We start from the raw sequence: 11,097 nt of genomic DNA, 5'->3' as shown, positions 1-11,097 counted from the left end.
CCCGGGCGCCGGGGCGCGTCCCCTCCGCAGCGGGTCGGAGGACACGGTAACTGCTCGTAAACCAACCCTAACGGGGTGAAACGGCTGCCGCCTGTGGGAACCCGTGTCCCGCCTGGAGCCGTACGCGGGTTCAGCTGCAGAAGTCGGAGGTAAAATGTCAGGTGCGGCGTGTAAACACAAAGCGGCCAATCGTACACCACGCCGTTTTCTATCGATGCACCCTGCATTGTAGGCAAGCACGTTACCCTCTGGATGTGTGACACCGCAGGTATCGATGTCGTGCTCACACTGCTGAGAGGACGGCGCCAGAAGACCCCGCTTCCTTGGCTTTTTGCAAGTGTTTCCGAGCACCAGCAGCAAGTGGCGGCATGAGAAGCCACGGTGTCCTGCTGCTTTGTGCCTTCCTTTGCAAATAGTCTGGCTTTTTATGTGGGTTGTGGTTTGTTGTTTGTTTTTTTTTTTTTTCCCCCAGAGAAAAAAAATCACAATTTTTATCAGACTGTCCAACCATTCAAAGACATTTTCCCCAAGATTTTACAGATTTCAGTCCTGGGGGTAGAGGGGGAAGACTTCAGAACTGTCTCTGACACTTTGTTACCCAGTGGTGGGTTGATCTTGGCCAGCTGCCAGCTGCCCACCCAGCTGCTCGCTCACTGCCCCTCCTCAACAGGACAGGGGGAGAAAAGATGGAAAAGCTCATGGGTCGATACAAAGACAGGGAGACCACTTACCAGTTACTGCAACAGGCAAAACAGACTCAACTTGGGGAAAATGAATTTAATTTTTTGCCAATTAAAAATAGGGTTGGATGGTAAGAAACAAAGACAAAATGAAAACAACACCTCCCCCACCACTACCACTTTCCCTGGATCAACTTCACCCCTCCATTCCCAACTCCTCTACCTCCCCACCACCCCCCCTCAAGCGGTGCGGAGGAGTTGGGGAATGGGGGTTGCAGTCAGTCCGTAACGGCTCCTCTTTCCGGCTCCTGCCTCCTCACACTTTGCTCCAGTGTGTGTCCTTCCATGGGCTGCAGTCCTGCAGGAACTACTCCGGCATGGGCTCTCCACGGGCCACAGTTCTTTCAGGGCATGTCTATCTGCTCCATCATGGTGTCCTCCTTGGGCTGCAGTGTGGCTATCTGCTCTGGCATGGCCCCTCCATGGGCTGCAGTGTGGCTGTCTGCTCTGGCATGGCCCCTCCATGGGCTGCAGGGAAATCCCTGCTCTAGCACCTGTAGCATCTCCATCCCCTTTTTTCTTCTCTCACCTTGGTGTTCACACCGCTGTTTCTCTTTCCTCACTCCTCTCTCTTACACTGCTATGCAGCGTTCTTGCCCTTTCTTAAAGGTGTTTTCCTAGAGGTGCCACCGATGTCGCTGAGGGCTCAGCCATGCCCTGTGGTGGATCCATTGGAGATGTCTGGAAGTGACTGTGTCCGGCATGGGGCGGTCCCTGGCCTCTCCTCACAGAGGCCAACCCTGCAGCCCCTTGCTACCAAAGTCTGGCCACCTACACCCAATACATACCCACTTACAAAACTTTAGAGACATTTTATGTAAAATAAAGGGTGGCATTCCTGCCACCCATTCCTAAAGACGGGAGCAGAAGAGGAAGAAGAGAGGAAAAGCCCCAGAAAAGTAGCAGAGAAATGGTCTGCCGGTTGAGCAGGCTGAAAGGCTTGCCTGGCTCAGGGCCCTGGGGACAGCAGAAAGGAGGAAGCAAGACCAACTGGCCAGAAATTGTTGCTAAGGGGGTGACGGAAACCCTTTTTGGCATCAGCTGTACTGTGAAACCTTACGCCTGGGCAGGTGTGAAGCCTGCTCTGAGCTTTTGATGCTACAGTTCAAGTCAGCAGCTCAGCCAGCGCTACCAATGACAACACAAAGTACAGTTTTACATCTCAGCTACAACACGGATTTACTCTATGAGCCACTCTGGGTTTCTTGGGCACTGGCTGGCTGGATCCTGGTCTTTCACCGAGTCCTCTGTGCGCCAGCTCTTTCCAGGGTGTGTCCAGGTAGGCCAGTTGGAGACAGTTTGCAACTGCAGGGAGTCTGATACACCCTCACCTCTTCTAGCTCACTCTCTTGAAGTCTAACAGTCCTCCCAGGCCACTGTGTAATTTATACAGATTAGCAAAGTTCTGCAGTCTTTTGGCAACCAGCCTCCTCTTTCTGTACATCCATTAAAAAAATTATAATCATTTTTGATAGAAGGAATAAAAATAACATTTGATACATTTTTGTTAAAAGCTAAATTTACCATTTAAATAATCTATGCAAAACCTAAAACGACATTACCAGAACATTGTTACCTCACATTAATGGATTATCTGTTGTAACAGAAGACTTCATAGTCCATGTGTGTAAAGAGACTTCTTCCCCTACTGAGATGCAGCCGGCTCTACAATGGAAATACCTCATCGCTGATGTCAGTAATGCTTCACAAAGGTATTTAAATGCAAGAGAATAAAATAACTTTTACATTTCTAATGAGCAGATGCAAGGCAAATGCAAGTTTCTGAGTTGGGATTTTTCCATGCTGCCATGACCAATATACTTTTCTTGCAAAATCATCAGACCCATAAAAAGAGGGTTTTTGTATGGCTACAGCTGATCAGGACAGGCCGTAGGTTTTCTCTCTCTGTCACAACACAACCTCTCAAGCTCCAGGGTGTTTCCCGACACCAAAGCACCAGAATGTTTATTCCAGACCAAATTAATATGACTTGTGATTTATGAGCACATGACTTCTTAAGAAATTGCAAACACCTACTTCAATTCTTCATTCTCTATTCATATGCCAGCCAGACCCAACCCTCTTGGCTTCTGAGTTTTGATACAATCATAGCCCGAAGTGTAGTAATACAAGATTGCAATAATATCATAGTCACTACCAGCCATTATTATACTTACTTTAATTTCAACAAACTGCTGTAATTAGTGATTTCCCTTGTGGGGATGTTGTGAAATATATCTAATTACAGTCTAATACAGAGCTTTGTGATCCCCAGACAGTAGTTTCTAGGTAACTGAAAAATAAAACATTTTCATTGCAAAGGTTATATTCTAAAGGATTTGGTGAAAGAGACTTGCCATATCTATGCCTTCTGGGCACATGCAGCTCGCAAGGAGCCTTTCAGACCTCCACTGTCCTTCCCAGGAGGGCAGTGATTCTGTTTCAGCAAGAGAGAAGTCCCTCTCGGGCAGATGGGCAAAGCATGTGCGTGGGCTGTGTCTCTATATGGGCTGGCTTTTATCCCCATGCAGCTTTGTAGTGCCTGCTTACCCGCAGGTGAGAAGATCCTAACTCCCTTTCCTCCTTCTCTTGTTTGACACTCTTGTGCATCACCCCAAAGGCACAGGGAGGGAGCTGTTCTCGGTAAACATCGGGACCTGGAAGTCTGCCCAGGCCTTGAACAGGGAGCGTAAGGAAGCGAGAGCTCACTGTGTGCACATCTGCACTTCTCCTAACACCGGGCAGAATCAGGTTCGCTCTGTGCTGTTGGAAGCTTGCCAAAATGCACAAAGCCAAACTTTCACAATGTTCTTTTTAATGAGATTCATTGTATTCTGCGTGCGTGTCTCTTAAAGCTCTTGAAATCATACCTTTGTGACAAAAGCTGAAGGGTGTCTCGTTTAAAGCAGGTTTTTAATCCTGAAAATATCACATCTAAGACATGAAAATCAAGAAGACAAAACAAAAGAACTTAAATACTATTACTTTCTAAAAGCTCATTTCATGTTTTCTATCAGGAAAGGTTATAAATCCTGCACTTGAGATCCTGGCAACTTATCTAGAATTGGTATAAAGCTTTGAAAAGGATTCCTAGTTAAGATTAGATTCACCTATATTCATATGAAATTGAATTACAGATGAGACAAATTACACCCAACAGTGGCAATTCCTTACGTAGTATTCAACAGAAAGGAAAGGAAGGGTACTTTACTGCCGGGTTCACTCTCTGAGGCTATGTTCTGATACACGTTTAAGGCAGAACTGTTACAGAAAGTATCCCTTGCCTCCAGCTGCTTATTTAAATCCCCAACCACCTATGCAGCGGGACAGCACAAACGTTTGTACAGACGTGGTAAATGTGTTGGGGAACTGATGAATGTGAAAAGCAACCATTTTAATTAGACATCTGTGCATTTGACTCTCATACAGACACTCTTTTTTTGCAGAAGCAGATGACAAATATACTGAATAGCATTTTCACACAGCAGTCATCACATACTCTGAGATCACGCTGGCCTTTTTTTGATCTCTCTAGCAGATTCTCTACTGCCGGAGACCCTTGTCTGACTGAACACCAACAGAAGCTAGTCTGGAACTTGAGACCAGGCAGAACAAATAATATGGCTAATTTTGTGATAAAATGTGCTAGAATCTATTTTGCATTGCTATTGGTGATTTTGGACTAACGTCCTCCCGTTTTTCAAGCAATATCTGGCTTTCCAGCATCTCCATGCATATAGAATTTAGCCCTGGTCACCAGTAACTTTGCTGAACCACAATACTGCTGGTGAACAAGGGAATGCTTTTTTTTGTAGCTGTCCTCAGCAAAGAGCCTGTTAACTGTGATATACAGCTTTAATGCTGGGGTTATTTTAAGTGGGAACAAGGGACAGGTATGGCTGTGTCCCAGGTTACTGTGAACTTACATGCTATGACAAGGAAAAGCACAAACAGCAAAATTGAATAGTTCACATTTGCTAACTTGTTTGTTCAGAAATGGCCTTCCACATATTCCCAATATAAATTACTTTCCCTGTAAGAAATTACATCATGTCTACAAATCTTTTTCTGTTGCTGGCGCTTGGGACAAAGATGAGCAGAGTTCTGTGCAGTACATGAGACACAGACAGAGAGTATACTATTTAAAATCACTCTTAAAAGGCACTACACAGAACTACAAGTCATTTCAGAAGTTTTTTACTGAAGATCTAAATAGTCAACAATTTTTAAAAGGCATAAATTAAATATTGTTGGCCAAATGAATGAATCATTTGAAAGTAGACCATAATATATTTTATCCTATATAGTTGAAGTATATATCCTAATACTAGGAAAATGGACAGCATAATACATACAAAACCCACATTAATACTGAACTTTGCCACAAGCCATCTCTGTGGCAGAAATTCTGTAGCTGAGAGGGTCACAGTCACAGTCTGCTTAAGGGCTGCTAATGTAGTGACCGCACTTACTCAAACAGAGCACAATTAAGTTTTCAGCTATAAAGCATATTCTTCTTTAGCAATTACAGGTTCATAGATCTAGACAAGAGTCTAGATCCCAGATCCCTTTTTGTGATAGGAAGAGACCTGCCATAACCAGGGTGTTGCCCAACATGCACTTTGCCAGAAAAGCTTGTGTTCCACCTGAGCCTCTAGCTGAGGCAGGCAGACTCTTCAGTTTAATGTTAAATGAAAACGCAACATAATGACAATAAAGTTTATGGTGTGTATCTTTTGCAGTTTATGTTTGATAGGGCAGCAATTCAGATAACAAGCTACAGTGCTGATTCAGCAAGGCATGTATGCACGTGCTAAAAATCTACAGATTTCAGTGGGATTTAAGCAAGAGCAAAGAGGCACACAGTTAAAATTAAGATGAGCTTTAATGGCTTGCTGCATCATACCCCTGCAGCCCTTTGTTTCTTCCCTAAGCTTACAGGCCTTTTTTTGTTCTAAAGAGGCACTCCAGTTCCCTTTGTATCCTAGTTAAAATTGACAAGATCATCTGCCAGCATCTGCCTCCAGTTACATCCTTTTATCCTTTACCCAGGTCTCTAGCACCTAACGTTGGGGTGCTCAGTGGAGCACTGTTCCAAAGGTGGGCTCTTAGCAAGTTTCACTCTGTCACAGTTCTGATATGGAAGAGGAAAGCAAAGAACACAGTGAGTAAATGTTGCTTGCTCTTATCACTTAATATGTTGCCATTCTTAGAGCCTAGATAACTTTTTGACTGTAGAAGGATAGAGGTTCTCTTTGGTTTTTTTTCTTGCTTGGTGTCTGACATAGTATCAACCCTCTTTCACTGTTGGTTCAAGCTGCTGCTGTGGCACGGGAGAGGGGTTGCTGAGGCCTGCGGTATACACTGTCCTCCTAATTCTGGTGCAGCAGACCATCAAAGGCAGGTAGTTGGAGGTAGCAACATGTTAATTTGCTATCGCACAATTCATCAGAATTTGTCTGTATGAATCATAGAACCATAGAATCATTGAGGTTGGAAAAGACCTCTAAGATCATCGAGTCCAACCAAATCTTATTTCACATTGTTACACAGTCTATAGATGCTCTTCCAAATTCAAGCTCTTAATGTTAATTTTGTGGGGTGGCTTTATCTATGGTGCCAGCCTGCCATGCACATTGTCCTTGTGGGTGAGAACAGTGGCTGCCTGATGCTCCCAGGGAGACTGGCAAAAAGTGAGAAAAGCGGGATCTCCAACAAAAATGTAGGAGACGTCACTTATCTGGACCTTGGTGGAATCCTGGCAAAATATACTCAAGGGCTGCAGCAGTGCTGAACTCTGCCTACATTAACTTTAGGGAATCACACAGGAATCTGTAACCTTGAACAATCCCCACACAGGTCAAGATTTGTATCAAACTTCATCAGCATAGTAATGAGCCAGTGAATCAGATCTAAACTACACATTTAAATATTCAGTGTTAACTGTAAAAAAGTCCTGCTGTTAAAGTAAACAAACACAGGATTCCACTTGTTTTGCCTTTTCTTCCCTTTCTGTATTTCAGCAGAATGTGCAATAAACATTCTAGACACTGTTTTTGGAAATACTGCTACGTCACTGTAAGACTCTGAGGAATATATTAGTTAAACTGTTGATAACAGAAAATAGCAGGGGATTCTACAGAGTCAGCAGATGGAAAGAAAATATTGAAGTAATTATGATTTGGAAGAGTTTAAACTCTAACACTTGCATGTTAGGAACACTCGTTGCACTAAGACTGGTTTTCAAATAATGTAATTAGCACTGAAGGAGCAAAAATGTTCAGTACAGAAATCAATAAATCAAAATGGTCAGACGGGGAGGAACTGGGGTGGAATGAAAGAGATGTTCTCTTGCAAAACAGACCCATTCACTGGAGAGAGGTATGAACTGGGCAAATCTGACATGTGGAAAGACCTTCCTCTCAGTCCAGACAGATAGAAATACAGATTTTAATGCCGTAAGGTGAAATCCCAAAGGAATTCTGTGATCATATACAGGGGTAAGTACACTCCGTGTAACCTACATATAGTTTAGGCAAATTGATCTTGACTGGTCAAAACAAGGGAAGCACAGCAACGTCATGAGAACCTGGTGCAGAGCTAGCCGACGAGCAATAGGAAAGTAGGAAATGTCTTTGAGTTAAGGCAAACGAAGTCTCTTGTCATTCAACCCTGCGCTGTTTTGATGAATTTCAGTCCCTCTCTTTCCAGGAGCTCAGGAGTTACTCAAACTGCAGTAACCTCTCTCAAACTTTTTCAGCAAGAGAGGCATCAGGACAAGGCCAAATAAAAAAAAGAACCAGAGTCCAATAACAATGGCTCACTTGGGACTCATACTTTACTGTTTCAGACCTATTCAGCAGGATCTATGTCCTCAGCAAAACAGTCTATTAATTGTCTCTGGTTTTAATCAGATAAGGAAATATCTGTCTCTCCTCTTCTTCTGTAAGTGACTGCACATCTTCAGTACAGGCAAACTATCAAAAAGTGCCTTTTTTTTTGAGTTCGCAGTACTCACTGGGATCCACTGCTGCCAGACAAACTAGATTCTTAAATACCTGCTGCCAAACAAACTAGATTCGTGGGTAGGTTTCCTTAGCCCTAGCATAGTAGATCTGCTGGTTAGATATGTAACTCTGAGTTTGTCACCCAAAACAATCTCTTTGTAGGCAGTGGAAGAAAACTTTGGGATGGCAGTTCATCTCAGATAAGCGCTTTTGGATGGTAGCTAACCCAACCTATCTCAAGTGTCTGTTTTTCTTTGTTAACTATAAAGTCAACAAAGGGTCATGAACACAGACTTAGACATCAAAACTTTAGCTGTCTAAAGCTGACCTTCCAAAGCTGTTTTAGGTAAATCACGCTTTTTATGCGGAACTGTTTATCATTGATTACTTCCAGCAGTTCTCTTTAAGTTATAGGTGCCATACATAAATGAAATCACAGACCATGCCAGAAAGGGCTTACATCTGGAAAGCAGCTAAGCCAAATCAGCTCACACACACATTAAAGAGGTGCCTGCTATAACAAATCAGCTTCAAACAACTGGCTAAATTATACTCACTTGTTAATTATGAAGGCACATTTTAAATACTTTTGTAAGATAAGGCAAACACAATGTTAATTTTCTGAATTAAACTGGTTTGGTCAATTTTTTTCATACGAAGAGAGGCTCCAATTTAAATACTTTTGTAAGATAAGGCAAACACAATGTTAATTTTCTGAATTAAACTGGTTTGTGGTCAATTTTTTATATCGCCTATTTAAAATTATTTCCTTTTAAAATAATTTGCTTTGAAGTTCCTCTCTCTATTTCGCAGCTATTTACACACCAAAGGACTAAAGAGCAAATAATAGAAAACAACAAGCAGATAATTAGAAAACATCAAAATACAGCCAGGTGCCATGAATGTAAAACAATTGCACTAGAGAAAGGCCCCAAACCCCAGAATGTGAGTGAAACCGAACTTCAGTGCAAATAAAACAAAACAAAATATGTCTTCCATAACGAGCAATGGCACTTTGTCAAAATGTCTATGCATCTCTCTCAGTTGCGGCAGAGCTCTGAAATACTTTCCACTGACGGGCTGTTGGGGACTGCCTCATTGCACACTCAGCGTGGCTCAGAGGCCATGGAATATGATGGATGAGAAGGGAAACCATGGGAACAGGCCCCGTAACTCTAAAGAACGTAATTTGTCTGTCTCAGGGTGTCCTGCAACCTGCTGGCTGTCCTGCCGAGAGGCTGCACCAGCAACTGCCTGTGAGAACGCTGGTCTCCTCCTACCAGTGCTGTGGGAAAGCCTGGTTTCCTAATCACACAGTCACGTTCAGCGTTTTCTGTTCCCACGTTTGTTGCCATTTCCACCTCATCTTTGTGCCAGTAGCTTCTCTCTGGCAGCCCTGGTCCTACCTCTCCCTGCTGCCAAAGTCAGTATCCCAGGCAGCGGGTCATTCCTAGCCTCCTTCTCTTGCTGTGGGGACTCTGGACCCTCTAAGGGGATGCCAGCAATGATGGCTTCACCTCTTTGAGGGACTAGGACCCACAAAAACAGGGAAACAGAACATTATTCTTCTGCTGATGTTAAAAGAAAATGTTACTCCACTTTGACTTTCTGAGTCACTGCAGAGAAGACATTGCCGATTTTACCCCCTGGTTCTCATTGCCATTCCTTCTCACACTGGCGTTGCCGGGTTCCTTATTTCTCTACATGAAGACAAGAGCAGGAAAGATTAATGACCATGTGTGATTAGTTGACAATGAAAGCATCGCTGCAAGACATTTGCTCTGCTGAGTGTTTGGAAGTTCTGCTGAATTAAAAACTTTTCTCAATCTTATCCTGACAGTGGGACAAAATTTGGGCCAGCATAAAGCTGGCAGTAAGGTGGGGTACAGCAGCATAGAACTAGCATGTATGTGGTAGTTCCTCGGTAACCTTGGCTTTTCTCCATCCATACCAGACTGCTATGAGTGACTTTAACAGTGCCTTGGGCTTAATACCACTAGAGGTCATGCAATGTACTTATTATCTAAGCTGCTTTTGAAAAATGCTCTAATACTCCACATCTAGTAGATGTATTTGTACTGACTGTATTTGCAGACACCGCTTCGGCCTCTAGATGTCCCTGCTTTGTATGCATGTAATAACCACGCCACAATAAATCACCCCATCTGTTCTATTGCCCAAACTTGGAATTTATCTCAAATAGCACACAACTGGGGAAGGATGAGGAATTGGGAATATGCAAATAATATTAGCATGAAAAGCCTTCTTTATAGAATGAAATATCCTATCCACTAAAATAAGGAATAAACAGGGAAAGACAATGCAGTATAACATCAAATTCTTCACTACAATAGCACAAGTGGTGGCTTGTGTCTGACCTGACTACTGTGATGCTGATTCCACTAACGTATCTGCCTTGGACTTTTCCTATCTTGGGCGTACAGCTTGAGATAATATTGATTGCATCTTGAAGCAGCTGACAACTGCTCTCTGTCTTTTGATTTCAAGCCTTTTGGTGTCTTTCTCCTCTTTGCCTTTGGCCAGCAGCCTAGCAGTCAACCAAGTAACAAACACCCCTATATGTATCATCCACATCCAGCTCCACCTCGAATGGGCATGCTTTTAGGGAGCTGCCAGATTTCACATTCTGTCACAACTTGGCCCAGCTCTACTATCATAATTTTTCCGGTCGATGCAGACCTGTTGGGAGAGGGCTCAACTGTTGAACCCAGCATGTTCTCCCTTAGAGCTTGCCATTGATATTAGCCATGGTCCATTAGGAATTAAAAATTGCCCAATGGCACCAGCCTGAGTTTGCTTATTCTTGGAAAAGAACAACCAGCTCCCAGTACTGGCATCACCTGACCTTATTCTGCGCTTATGTCTGATCCTCATCTTTCAGCTAGGCAGCCCCTTCTGCCTCCCTGACTCAGGGTTCTCCCAAGTTGTGGGGAACTGGCTGCCTGCGTAGCCTTTTGAAAAACATGTCTCCAAATTTCCTACACGATTTGGCAAACCCTGTAAAAGGAGATCAGTAATAGTCAATCAGTTGTTTAGTTTCCACAGTAATAAAAATTTGCAATTAAATTGTTCTTGTCCTTTTGAAGCGCCATTCTTTTAGACTTTTGCCAGTCTGGAAAACTCTGGAGGTAAGTATTGTTACTAAACTAGATATTACATTCATAATCTCATAATTGATAATCTAATCTTGTTTTATCATACATTGATAATCTCATCAGGGTATATAAATACCTGCAGGGAGGGTCAAAGAGGTCCGGAGCCAGGCTCTTTTCAGTGGTGCCCAGTGGCAGGACGAGAGGCAACGGGCACAAACTGAAACACAGGAGGTT

At 43.3% G+C, this 11,097-nt stretch overlaps 1 protein-coding gene across 1 annotated transcript in view; it reads left to right on the top strand.

The window, feature by feature from the left end:
* Window positions 1-11,097, top strand: part of SLC9A7 (solute carrier family 9 member A7) — a 100,882-nt gene that overhangs the window by 1,222 nt on the left and 88,563 nt on the right. The window lies entirely within an intron of this gene.

The sequence above is a fragment of the Aptenodytes forsteri genome, unplaced genomic scaffold (genome assembly GCF_000699145.1).
Source record: "Aptenodytes forsteri isolate BGI_AS27 unplaced genomic scaffold, ASM69914v1 Scaffold212, whole genome shotgun sequence".
In the NCBI taxonomy this organism is placed as follows: domain Eukaryota; kingdom Metazoa; phylum Chordata; class Aves; order Sphenisciformes; family Spheniscidae; genus Aptenodytes; species Aptenodytes forsteri.
This window is presented reverse-complemented; position numbering and strand designations above follow the sequence as displayed.